Genomic DNA, 14046 nt, shown 5'->3' on the forward strand with positions numbered 1-14046 from the left:
GATATGATCTACTTTTAGCATACATCCTGCTAGTAACTGCTTTATTGGTTCTACTCCTCTCAGTAATTTTCAACATCAGTAGGTCAAATTCAGCAGCAATGTTTCAATTATATGCTGGTAAATGATCCTATGATAAATCTTAGAACTCCCCTGGAAGCAAGTTAAAAATTATATCAACTAAGAACTCTTCCTAAATGTATTTAGATATGTCTCTGAATTTTATGTTATCTGTGGTCATGTCAATACAGATCACAGTAGATGATTTTATTGCAGAATATGCTACTCTGAAACAAAATTATCTCATATTCACTGAGTGGTATCAGAGTGGTCTTTACTCTGCTTTTCTGCAATTAGATGGTGGTGATGGTGTGATGATGGACATCACCACAGTGACAGAAAAAAGGGCCACGTAAGTCATCCTGAGTGTAATAAATGCTTGAGAATTTGACAATAACAATTTGGGAGTCAACAGGGAAGCTTGGCACGATGAAGTGCGGTGAATCAGGATGATCAAATGATTTTATTAGGTTGCTTTTATTAGTCAGATCTATTTCCATTTTTTTTTTTTTTTAATATGACCACGAAAAAAGAAGTAATTGTAATCAGTTTATCAAATACAACCCTGGCAGAGAGTGTGCCACTGGTAACTTGATTTTGTTCTAACTGAACACACTACGTTTTGACTGATGTTCAGCACCCAGGATCATTCCTCTTAAAATGTCAGGAAGATGAGTCAGAGTAATAGTTTATTTGTTTTGTTTTGGGGTTTTATTTAAAATAATCTTGAAATATGTTTCAGAGCTGGCCTTGTCGTTTCCGGCAGACATAGGACAGATGAAGCTTAAAAAACTGGAAAACATCTCAATTTATCTTCAGACCACAGACTGAGAGTCTACCGTGGGCAGCCACAGGATAAGCTTTGCCTGTGCCCCTGCCCTCTCGCCCTGTCACGTGAACTTCACCTAAAATAATCACGTACTCAGTGGGAGAGAAAGGATTCTGTAGCTGTGGTAGCTAATACCCAAGGCTCCCCTAAGCTATGATGACCAATTATTATAAACTATTCCAAATTACAGACAGTAGGCACTGTGATGGAGACTTTTGTAGACTGGACTGAGACAATTACCAAATGAAGGAAAATATTATTCTTTTTGGAAACGTAACATTTTAATACATTCTGAAAAATGATGAGGAAATAATAAATGGAGGGCATAAAAAGAGCTAATAATAAAAAGGAGCTTGGTGAGAAATCCTGCTGTCATATTTGCATTTACCCTGAAACTAATGCCATGCACATTTTTGAATGCAAATAATTCACAAGAGGAAGCAAAATGAAGATGTTAATAATCATTTTTCCCTTAATGAGAATCTGTACTTTGATTGAAAGGAGCTTTAAGGTGGCCTAAACTAGGCCTAACAAAGGAGCCTTTTTTTTTTTTTTTGGAGACTTTAAAGGAAAGAGTGAGTTAGAATAATATTCTGTCACTTAAAATCCCCAGCATTAACATTATTATCACAAATCTTATTTCAAATTAAAAAAGATGTGTTAGGAAAATTATTCATTCCATACGGGATTTTCTTTTTCACTTTGGCTATTAACTTAAAATGCTTTTTCTTTTGGGAGCAGCTTAAGTTTTTAGATTTCTTTTCTTTTTTAATCTCATTCACAAAATAGATTGTTGTATTGGCTCCTTATCTCAGGACTTCCAATCCAAGGCTCAAGGTTGCCTTCCTCGTTCTCCTACCTAGAGAAACCTTGTTAGTCCCAGATGCCTTCAATGGAAACTGGCCTCCTGAATTGACTGAAGTGTCTATCTTCTTACTGCTCCTTAGAAACACTCATGTATTTCATATGAAAAACTTTAATGAATTAAAACTAGGTTAATTCAGGCTTGAAAGCACCATTTCCAAACATTCAGAATACGGAAATTACATTGGATTAGGCTGGAGACATCTTGCAAGCTGCTTTTTATCCATTCAAGGCAAATCCTAAATTGGCATAATTCTATTAAATTAAACACACCTTGTATTAAAAGGAGGTGAACCAGACTGATTTGTCCCCATCTGGCCTGAATCCTATCTGTCTCCCAAACAGAGGAGTATAGTGTAATTCTCTATGAGTCATCATCAACACACTGAAGATCTAGTCAAACATCCTTCACTGCCGTCCCTTGTATGCTGGGAGACAGCAGTCATGATTTCTGCAAGGAATTTCAGCAAACAGGGTTTGATTTCTTTCTCTGTATTTGTTTTCAGCAGGTATTTTGAAAACAGCCTGTGGGTTATGTTTGCTCTGCACCGCATGTGGTGTGTGGCTGATCACTGATGTGACATGTGATGCACTCTCTCCTTGATTGCACCTGTTTTAAACGGGAAAACCTAAAATGAGTATGAGGCAAATCATAAATAGTAGCATAAAGACCCCGATCTTCAAGGTGAGAGGTGCCCACCCAGACCCCCCTTTTCCAGTTACGTGGTGTGGGCACCCAGAAGTCCCTCCCCACAACAACCATGGGGCAGCCATTCTTTTTCAGCCACCATTTTGTGGCAGGGAGCCCTGTGCCCAGTTATCCAACAGATACATTTTCAAGTATAAAATTCCTCGCACAGTTCTGTGAGCTAAAACAGCATATTTGAATGTTTAGATGGACTCCAAAAGGGCAAATACAATTTAACTGAACTGCGGCTCACAAAACCAGAGCAAGTTGCCACTAACAATCGTTTTCCGCAGTGGCCATCAAGCTGCTGTGTGTATTCGCAGGGCGTCATTAATATTGCCCATCATTAAGATGCAACATCTTCCTTTATATTGCCCTTAATGACTTTGATTTGATGCTCCTCATTACTCATCAGCTGGCATGGCACGGCAGGATAGATGCATTTTTAAAAGCAAACGGTGACTTAGGGATTGTTTTTAGCATTTTATAGAATTAGTTTCTTTGTAAAGTGATCTAGGTTATCGACTTGGCCCCTGCCAAATTGAAACTAAGCAGGTACAGAGTTCAATAAATGAGATTAATTTTATTCTGTATGCCAACCTTACGTACTTAAGTAAATCTTCTGTTTTTAAGACATCATGATACCTCCAGTATTGGCTTGGTTAATTCTCCCAAACAATGCCTGAAAATAGATTGATTATAATAATGGCTAAAGTTTTTAACATATTTTTTAATTAAAGAAACATTTCATTCATTCTTTCCCTTGAGGTTTTTTCAGGCTTCTCATTAATGTTGCAGCGTGATTATACCTTCAGGTTGATCAACCAAAAATTGTCATCTCTAATGGTGCGATGCTGCCATTTTTCTCTTGTTGTGTAGCATTAACTCCACAAGTAATCAAATTCAAATGCACTCAGTTGGATTACTCAATTAAATCTTAGCCAACATTGAGAATGGCTGAGTACCAGTCTCAAGAACAGCTTCCCAGTCATCTGAGCAAGCTCTTATTTAGGACCTGGTCCTGTAACAGCAAATCTGTCTTGAACTACATGTGTGAGATTTATCCATGAGGTTGTGTGCATAAACATGTGCATAAATCTTGGCTTGATGAAGGCCTTACACAGTGTAACTAATGAAACGAAATGAATTGTCCTCTTTTAGGGTCACAAGTATGCATTTCTCTTAACAAGTATGTGTGATTTTTATGGGCTAGTTTCTGATTATGTGTTAGACTTAGAAAAATATTATTTCATGTGGCTATGAAACTGTGCTCAGTAACTCTTTTCACTTTTATTTTCTTAAGGGTGGTTCTTATATTTGTGGAGTGGCATCCCCAGCATTTGACAACTTTCAGCTCAAGTTTAATAGGCTACAGGTTTAATAGTTTAATTAACTTTTCTAACGTCTGTTCACAGTGCTGCTTATACATACTGAGGTATTCAGGCAAAACTATAAAAACAGTCCTTGTACACAACAAAGGATATTCTTTAAGTGTGTATAGGTCAATTTGGAAACTATTCTGCTTGAAAAGGCAATCACATGCAATTCCTGGCTTTCATTTTGAGGAAAAAATGCATGTAGACACTATTTATCTTTTCTGAACATAAATATTTGTAGCAGATACACTTAAATGATGACAATCATAGAGTTTTATGCATATATTTATATATTTTTGTAGGCGTATATGCTGTGTTAATTTATTTGAAATATTAATGTTATAAAATTTACCAGAGTACTCTATATTACCTAATGTTATTTAAAGCAAGTTTTTTAAAAATAGGCTAAAATGACCCTTGGATTCCTACAACACAAACATTGAAATAAATTTGAAACTCAAAAAATTGCAATCAAAAGTCGTACAAAGTGTTCAGCATGTACTGTGTGTGTATGTGTCCAATACTTTATCAGCAACAATTTACTGTCTTGTGGCATTGGTGTTTACTCTCACAGTGATTTATTTGGTTTATTGTTTCTATAAGTACCTGTATGCATTTTTTTCAAAAATTTTTGGCAGTGATAATTTCAATGGAAATATGCCTAGGAATCTATCGTACGTGGTTCTTGTGTTTGGATTCTACTTTATGCCCTTTTCTACAACTTGTGACTTTTTATCCAGGCTATTTTTCTCTCTTACCCCCTGAGCTTTGTCCCCACAAGACTTTTGAAGTTTTAGACCTTCGGATCTCCAGCGAAGAATAACAGGGGAGACAGAAACAATTCTTGGATAAAATGTCACAGATACAATCTAGTTCCAGATGAGAACCCTGGTTTGTTTTTACTTAGTCCTTATTTTTCAAGTATATATGACTGTTTACATCTCTTTCTTTGCCTTCAGCAAATGTGCTATAGCATATTTGTTAATTGCAAATGTTGTTGCAGGTTCTGCCATCCAGCAACTGATAGAAGCTTTATATTCTGAGCCAAGAGAAAATATACGTAACAACCATAGGTGCATATGCTATTGCTCTAAACTAGTATTTACAATTACTCTCTGTTGTGCCTCTGACAGTGGATGAAGAGCAGCTGTCCTTTATTTTCCAAGAATACTATATTTATGTAATTGTAGAACATGGCAGGATTTTTCCCTAGAAATCAGTATTTGCAAGCACTGAAGGCAACAGAGAGATTTATGGATCATCCTTTCAGCTGTGTTGTCTACCTTTAGATACATGTACACACACCAAAAAAAATCTGATTTCTGTTCAAATAAAGTATAGCTATATTTTAAGCAATGTTACACCTAAAATTCTTTCAGGCTAAAAATACCTAAAATATATGAAAAAAGTAAACTTAATCACAAAGTATTCCTAAGATAGCCTCCTAGTTCACACTAATTCCTTTTATGTCTGTAAAAGCCAACAAGAATTGTCTTGACATCCCTAAGGTTAAAGTTTTTGTCAAGGAAGGAAAACTTTTAATGTATTAAAAAGGCTAATGTCTTTTTTTGTGCTACATAAAGTTATAATGTTTTAGCATGTACTCTACACTGCATTTTCATTCTTAGAATAGGGTTCCTACCTAGACCACCTGTTATCAGATTGCATTAGTGTTGAGGGTTTTGATTGAGAGGTGACAATAAAACCCTGGCAGATTGTTAACCTCCTCTTCCACCCTTTTCCCCTTTTTTCCCCTCCCTCTCCCCCATTCCCACTAAGGACAGGCGATCGGGAAGGAAAGGAGGAGAGACAATATAGTTGGAAAAATTAAAAATGTTTTACTAATAAGAATAGAGAAAATAATACAAAATATACAAAACCAATCTTGAAAGTTCCAGCAACTGCAGAGCCGGCACCCAAAGTCCTGGACTGGACTCTGCAGCCAACCGGAGCTGGATTCAGTCTCTCACTAGGCCTCAGTTCGCAGGGACGACTCGCAAGGTCCTCTCCTCACGTCGGCCATAAGCAAAAGGTAAAAAGGGCCAAGATCCTTGTGATCTCCCACTTTTATATGAAGTATTCACATTAGTGGAATGTTATACACAGTTGGTCAGTTTCTTGGTCACCTGTTTCTTGTTGCCCCTCTCACAAGATGTGAATCTGTGTTTATCAATAACTTTGCATTCCATTGGTATATTTACCAAAACATGTATCTGGTTCTCCAGGAAAATGCAGCTAATATGAAAGCTTTAGCTGACAGGCAAATTCACTAAAAGAGAAACTTGTTTTTTAACAAAACCAGGACAATTAGGATTTTTGTTTTCCCCTGGACAGTTGTCATTAGCAGGGAGGTCAGTGCGTTCCTCAACAAGGCAACCAGAGACCACATAGCTACAGTTTTACTTGAGAACACAAAATGGACTTACGTGCATTAACTGCGCTAGGAAGGTTTTTTCTTCTAGCGTTGTAGATTGGAGACTGAATTTAGCTAGGTACTGATGTAGCTTCTAGATCTTGAATTCTCCCTGTGAGACGTCATGCTGAATACTTTGCCTGGATCCCTGTTGGGACTGGTAGGAATCATACCTTTCATGCTGCTTACGGTGTCTGCAAGATAATAACTCAGGAAGAGTCACTGATACGGTTTGGGGAGCTTTGGTGGTTTTCTTATTGTTCTTTGCACAGCAGGTATTAGGGCAAATGTTTATCAGGAAAAAAACCTGAGGGTTAAACAGACCTAAAGAGAAATTCAAGCATGTTTAAACAGTTTGCTCCCAGGCATTGTTCCAATTTTTGATTTGCATACGTCTACCAAAATTAAACAGTGTTTTAAACTTAGCCATCTTTTGTAACTCTTATTTAATCCTTAACACCTGACTTGAGAATTATTAATAACATTAAATATTAGTCTTACAGTGTTAGCTGACTAGTAAATGGAAAAGATGTCTAAGAAGTCTTATTATTACCCTTACTGGAATAATTTCAATACTTAAAAGGTACAAAAGACATGCTAATATTAGAATCCTGCTAGTGGAGCTACCCAATGCGGAATAAGACTATTCAATATAATACCAATTAAAATGAGATATAAAAAGGGATCTAATACTAATTGGTTTTATCTCTAAATTACTAAATAGTTATAGTCTAGAGGAACAAGAATCCTATTATTCCTAATTTATTCTGTAACAGATAACTGCAATGGTTTCGAGTTAGATAGAGGAATTCAGTTTTAGGATTGGTAAATCCTTGCTGGCAATTTGGATTAGCCAACCAGTCAGTAAACGCAGAAATGCAAGTGACTTGTAACAGAATTAGTGGTGTTTAACTTAAATAATGGAGTGAATATCAGTATTTTTTGCTTGTTGGATCTCTTTATAAAGAGTGGTTTGGAACAGATAATTTAGTGAACATTAGAGATGTCGAATTTAAATTCAATTTCTTTGTTCACAAAAGTTTATATTCCTTCCAGACTGCACAATATACAGTATAGTATCCACGTAGAGTGATTTGTTACTGCTTTACATTCTGGTATCATTCTCAAAATCATATTTGTCAATTATAAAAACTAATTAAATCTAATCTCTTGGCAAATCTTTTGCCAATAGTATCTCACCAATGATGCTGAAACTATATTGCAGAAACAGTGGTTGTTTTTTCATGACATTATAATGCAACTTCCTTTTCATCTTTAGCAGTTTACTAGTTCAGGAGGAATAAGGTGAAAATGGATAAATGCAGAATTAACATCCCAGTTCAGAGAGAGGTATATTTGGCACTTATAGATTTCCTTGATGTCTTTTTCTTTCCTAGCACGGGGAAGGACGTTTATCAGGGATTCATGAAGTCATTCCTTTGTGAATCTAACATCTCATTTGATGAACATGCAGTCTGCTAGCATATGTGCAACAGTGCTGAAGTTCATCAGACCCAGCAGGTTTGGGCTTTATTGACAGATTTCTCTGAATGTTATTATTTAGTTAAATGTATGATGTAGAGCTTTTGTTCAATCATGAGTTACACATCTGTTTCAAATTATTCTAAACCACACCTAATGCATTTGCCCAAGTCTCTATATGTAAATGAATATCAATCACCAAGTTGTCTTTTCAGTTTTTCTAAAGCTGATTCTTAACTTTCTGAGTTTGAAAAGGCAACTGGGAAAACATTTCCCTAGTTACTTAAATAATATAAATATTTTATATTTTAAGAGATTCATGTACCAGTAACCAGGTAGGTTATGGTCAGTAAATTCTCTGCTCATGGAAAGAATATTAGGCTATTTTTATAACAATTGTAATGTCAGAGAAGGTTGGAGATCATATTCAAGAAGCAGCTAATACACTGACATTATGGATTCCCAGTCTGCCAGGACAGCTCTATAGTGTGAGCCGTGAGCTCTCAGTGTTCTAATGCAGGCCTAAGCCACAATGACCACCACATTTTCCCCTGGATATGTAAAAAATGTGCTACTCAGTCTATTCTCATAAGGAAATGACCAATTTCCTCCAGGATAAGTCAACTGTAGTTTGTATGGATTTGCGTCTTCTAGTTGTTTGGCTCTCATGTTTGCAAAAATAAAAGATTGAGTGTTGCTCACTGATAAGGCTCTTTTCCATCTGGTGTCGCTTGTGACCATGCTGCAACTTTCCTAAGTGCTCCTTTACTACTTGGCCTGGCTGTGTTCATAAAATTTGAGGGCAGTTAATGATCTTTAAGAACTCCATCCTTCTGTCAAATTTGATTAATAAATTCAAAAACATTGGGTGGACCCATGCAGATGCAGACAGCATTTATGTGCAAGTTTATTTGTATAAGAAAGATACTTCAGGTGGAGGGGGGAATTACTGACTACTATTCTTTCCCAAATAACTGGCATTCCAGCCTCATTTTCCCATTTTTCCTTCATGGAGGGAGAGAGGTGTTTTGTCTCTTTTTAGCGGGAGGGGAAAGCCTTCTCTTTAATTGTGCACTAATTGCAATTTATTGCTCTGTGTCTTTTACAGTTCTGGGCTTCTCCAAAGCAGAGAAAAACATGAAGAAACGCAGTTTGCAAACGTATATTTTCAGCCTCACCATGCAGGGGGCCATACATTCCAGCTGGCAACACATTAGCTTCCGATTTGAAAGCCGTGAGCTTTGTTCCGGCTCAGTTCTTAATTAACTGCATGTCCTGAGGTTAGTTGTCTCAAATTTCACTCATATCCTCTAATGCAATGGAAAGACGTTTCTGATATCACTAAAGCTGGGGCTAGATCCCTTACAGTTCTATTTCTGAATTCTACCTGAATTTAAAGTAGGTTTGATTTTTTTTAATGAGCATGAGAAGGATTATCATTTTTTGATCTTCAAATGAAGAATCTCATAAATGCTTTGGGTATATAATAACTAATTAAGGGACTGGAAAGGTGCCATTTGTCTTGTGAATCAGAATTCCAGCTGATCTTGGGTTTAGTACAATAGAGATGTTTGATGCCTGTGTATCTCCATGTGTCCTCACTGAAAAGCCAAGGATTGGCTTGTGAATCTCCATTGACAGAAATTCAGCAGAGTCTTGGATACGTCCTTCTGTGCCTGGCTGGCCTAAAATCATTCCATTAGTCTCCCACACATATAAGCAATTAATTCATAGCTCTACAAAACCCTGTTATGTATATTTGTACCTGATATTTTTAAAAATAGCTTCAAGTGAAAACATTTAGAAAATATTACCCCAGAAATGTGCCAAGAGCAACTGTGCATTTTCTACCATGTAAGGAGCTGACTGTGTGAATTAGAACTTGCCACAGTGCTCTAACTTGCTCAGCTCGCATCTGAGATGTTTTTCCAGCTTAAAATTAATCTGAAATTACTTTTTGTATTTTTTGAGAATTTTACAGCATAGCCATTTTTTTGCTTAAATTACTTCAAATGTTTTGGCTTTTGTTTTGTTTTGTTTTTCTTTAAAAAATTAACCTTTTGGAATTAATCTTGGAAGTTTTCCAAGGGTGTTTTCAATAGCTATAATTTGTTCAAGATCAAATCACTTTTTATTTTGCACCTTAGAGGTTGTTATGAACTTCTGCATTTCCATTAAATGATCCTATATTTTCTTCAGTAATGCTATTTAACTATTCCAGTAATTAATAAAACCAAAGAATGGTTCCTACTGTGAGTCTTGCCTACATGCTTTTAAGTCTGTGTATCATAGGTGAGGATATGCTTGTAAAATCTGACATTTAATTAAGTTGTTTTGATCTTTTGTTCTCCTTTTTACACTTATTAATTATTATACCTACAAAGTCTAATTCAATTGTTTGATATGTATTGATGTTTTCACAATATAACAAGGCTTTGTTTCTTGTGTACTAGAGTTAGTGTGTAACTATGATCACAAGATTCCCAGAGCTTTGTACCACACTAGAAAAATGTGTTCATGACCCAAGTTTACCATAGTGAATATTTTCGGGTAAATGTCAGTAATTTGAATATGTGGATTGGTTTCCTTTTTAATTGCTGCATTTAATATAATGTGACTAAGTTCAAAGCTCAGAGAAGAAAATCCTTTTAAAAGAAAGAAAGGGGTGAGCCCTACTTTTTACTGTATATGATTTTTAACAGTGAGTTTGCCAGTTCATTTCAGCAGGATTCAGTATAGCAATATATGAAAACGGTCAGTGCAAAGAAATGTCCGTATTCTTCTATAAAGAAATCTGTATCTGAAACCTCTTTCCTATAAGGAAAGTTCATGCACTGAGTGCAATTGTAATTTGAATCTCCTGGCAGGTCTTGATCTTTTTTTCCACTTCCCTATGCTAGGCCTGATCCCTCCCTGCCAGCTGTTAATGAACCTCTTCGAATGAATGACAGGAAACAGTATAAATATCTTATTCTGACAGACAGTCTCTGAAAGGAAGTCTCTTATGAAATAAGGAATTTTTGTCCAAGTTGCTGGAGGAAAAATGCTGTTGCATTAAGCAGTGATTATGCTGAACTCACAAATGAATTCTCACTCCACTGAACTAGGCACTATTCAAAATCACTGGATGTTTTGCTGAACGCTTTGTGAGATAGAACTTTCTTTCGCTGGACTTTTGTTGGCCTTTAACAGTCTGTACTATGGACTAACTAGGAAAGTACAGTAGCAGGTCAAAATTTATCTTGTGGGAGATAAATTACTATGAACTGACTACGACTTGAGATTTTTCTTATGTATATGATATGCATAATATATTTTCTTATCTGTGTGTGCACAGTTCTGACCTTATTTCCCAAAGCTGAAGGGAAGGACACAGGCGGGTACGCAACTGATATGAAACGCTTGTAAACCTCAAATCCAATGTTTGCTGTGCTGTCTAGTCTTCATGGAGTTTGTTCTCTTCCTTTCACAATGTCTTGCCTGTAAAATCAAAAGGATTTGCTTTCATCTTTGTCTACTAGAGCAGTTAGCTGCTCATGTCACTCAGTATGAAACTATATCCTTTTTACCTTTGCTTTATGTATGTTGCTTAGCGATGCACTGAAAATGGCAGTCATCATCAGATTGTGTACTGTTGTTATTTTGGATAAAATCACTGGTTAAATCATTCCTGATCTGAATTCACATGAGGTGTGACTAAGAGAATGTATTTATTTTTTTCAGAAATGTAGTATGTCTTAGATGGTACGAGTCTTAAATACTTAGGACGCTTATTTACATAATCTGGCGAATGCATGATTTCAATGAGCTAAAATTTTGATTCTTCATTTCATTTGTTTCAATGTTTAAAACATTTTTTTTAGTCCAAGTGAAGCACTCAGTTAAACTGCTAGAATTCCCTGGTTATTCTAGTAAACTAGCCTAAGCTTTTTCTAAATTTTACAAGGAATACGTCAAAGTGGTCCCTGTGAACTCTTGCAGACTTTAAGATGTTAAGGATCAAAAACTCCGTTAGAGTTTTTTACTTGAAGAGAAAGGAACAGTTCACAATATGCAGACAATCTCCAGAGCTTCATGGATATCCTGGAAGATCCTGTGACATAAGAATTCACTGAGTGGCAATCTCCATGTTCTTTGACAATATGTTCTGTATCTATTCAGTGCTGCTGCTGATTCCCTATAAGCATGATGTCCTTCATGCTTCAGAGGAGTGCCATAGAATTGACAGGGGATATTTTTCCATTATTTAGATAAAATTAGCACTAACAAGAATTATTATCTTGCTAACTTTTAGATGATAGCTTGCTAATAAGTAGACATCGTTTTTTGTTGATATTATTAGGTAGGCATGCCTTGAATCAAAACTCTTCTGGAAGGCTTTGTACATGCCAATGTTTTTATACATTATCTCATGCTCCTTTGTAGGTATATAGGCAGCACTGTAAAATCTCAATGGAAAACCTCTCTGAGAGGCAGTATTGACAAATACTCTTCTACAGAGGCAGATGTCCACTCCTAATACCTTCATCTACCATGCCTCGAATGCTGAATGGGTAAGGATATGAAGTCTTTAATTAGAAATGTATTTGCCTGTGTTTTTTTTCTGTTATAATAATAAGATTTTATGTCGGATGCCCAGCAAACAATTAGGACCCTGTGAGTTTTGAGAAAGTGAGCAATCATCTGGACAACTGATAATTGTTCTTATCTGAAAAAAAAAACATAAGTGAAAGAATAGCAAAAGTCTTGTCACAAAAAAACCACAGTCACGAGATAATTTTTCAGTATTTTCAAATATGATCTAATCCAAGTCACAAAAGCTAAATTCCAATGCAACAAGCAATGATTAAATTGGCAATTTTTCATAATAGAAACAAAGAAAGGAATGACCTGCAAATTGAACCTGTATGCATAAATCAATCATGTAAATGTTAAAAAACTCAGAACCTTGATTATAAGGAAATAAAGATTAGTTAGTCAGCTACATAAAACGAAACTGGAATTCATCCTTGGTTATGCAAAGCTACACAGTGATGCTTCATTAATATTTAAAATCAGTATGGACAGTGTTCAGATCTTGATATCATCTCTTAAAACCATGTTTCACCTATCCAGAGCCCTCATGAACACAGTGCAGTGGATTTTCACGCCACTAAGACTGCTTCATTTTTCGTTCTGAAATTCCAATTACTATGACACACTCACTACACAACGGTACCACTTACTACATACCCTTCTTCATACTATGGTTATGGGACAAATTTTTATGGAAGAGAGTTACTGCAAAGTGTAAAGATGAAACATGAATAAATTTTATAGCTTAATGAATTTCATAAGATTTTTAGACAACAGAAAATAACGTCCTATTTTGTATGAAGACAGGTTTTCTGGAAAGTCTCCACTTCTTACCTACCAGCACAAGGGACTGTTGCACACTCTCCCACATCACATGAACTGAATGGAATTGCCTGCATAGCTCTTGTTTTCCCCATGCATTTCAATCAGAAATCTGCTCCAGAGCATGAGCCAACCATGGTGTTACTACGACATCTGTAGCAGCTGTATCTGACACCCATCGCCCTGCTTCTGCAGCTGAGCTCTGAGGTGCCTCTGACAAATCTGTTTCCCTCAGATTGGCTTTAGGTGCTTTGTTCCATGTGCTTGCAGACTCTTTTCATTATAAACAGTAGGGCTGTGGGGAGGAAGAGAATAAAGGAGAAACGAGTAGATTGATATGAGTGATTTGAGGAGAGGGAAAAAAATCTGAACAGCAGAGTGGTTTTGAGCTTATGTTATTCCAAATTTGTGTTCCCTCCTTATCAAGAGGTGAGCATCAAGTTTGGATAACAACACATGACAGGCTTAAGGAAAGGGAAGACAGGATTTTCTTGCTGCCTTCTCAGCAGGTGTAAGCAGCTATCTGTCCATACTGGCCAATCAGTACCTGAGCAAAGGGTGATTTGGAAGTGGAACAATGTATGTGTTGCAGATACTAAATGAAGCAGACCATGGAATTAACTGTAGACTTGAACAGAACTCAGCCTATTAAAATAAATGATGCCCACCAAAACTTTCTAATGACAAGAAGCTGAATACGGTGATGTCTTAGAAAAAAACTCAAAAAACATGGAATGTTCTTTTTGGGCTAAGACATAGAGAAGGTAATTATGAACTAAATCCAGCTTCACAGAGAAGGTAAATGAGAATCAAATCCAGCTGCAACCGATTTCCGTAAGTGTCCAGGATTGCAGTTTAGGCTACAGGTCTAGATATAACACAGTTTACTGGATACTTCTTATCGCCCTTGACAGAAAAAAAAAAAAAAAAAATAAATAAA

At 36.3% G+C, this 14046-nt stretch overlaps 1 long non-coding RNA gene across 2 annotated transcripts in view; it reads left to right on the forward strand.

Annotated features, from left to right (window-relative positions):
• Window positions 1–14046, forward strand: part of LOC110362939 (uncharacterized) — an 89907-nt gene that overhangs the window by 26446 nt on the left and 49415 nt on the right. For both annotated transcript variants that reach the window (XR_010474400.1, XR_002420652.2), the window contains exons 7-9: window positions 7625–7748; window positions 8818–8989; window positions 12135–12262. This is a non-coding gene — a long non-coding RNA (uncharacterized LOC110362939). The remainder of the gene's footprint in view (window positions 1–7624; window positions 7749–8817; window positions 8990–12134; window positions 12263–14046) is intronic.

The sequence above is a fragment of the Columba livia genome, chromosome 8, assembly GCF_036013475.1.
Source record: "Columba livia isolate bColLiv1 breed racing homer chromosome 8, bColLiv1.pat.W.v2, whole genome shotgun sequence".
NCBI classification, from domain to species: domain Eukaryota; kingdom Metazoa; phylum Chordata; class Aves; order Columbiformes; family Columbidae; genus Columba; species Columba livia.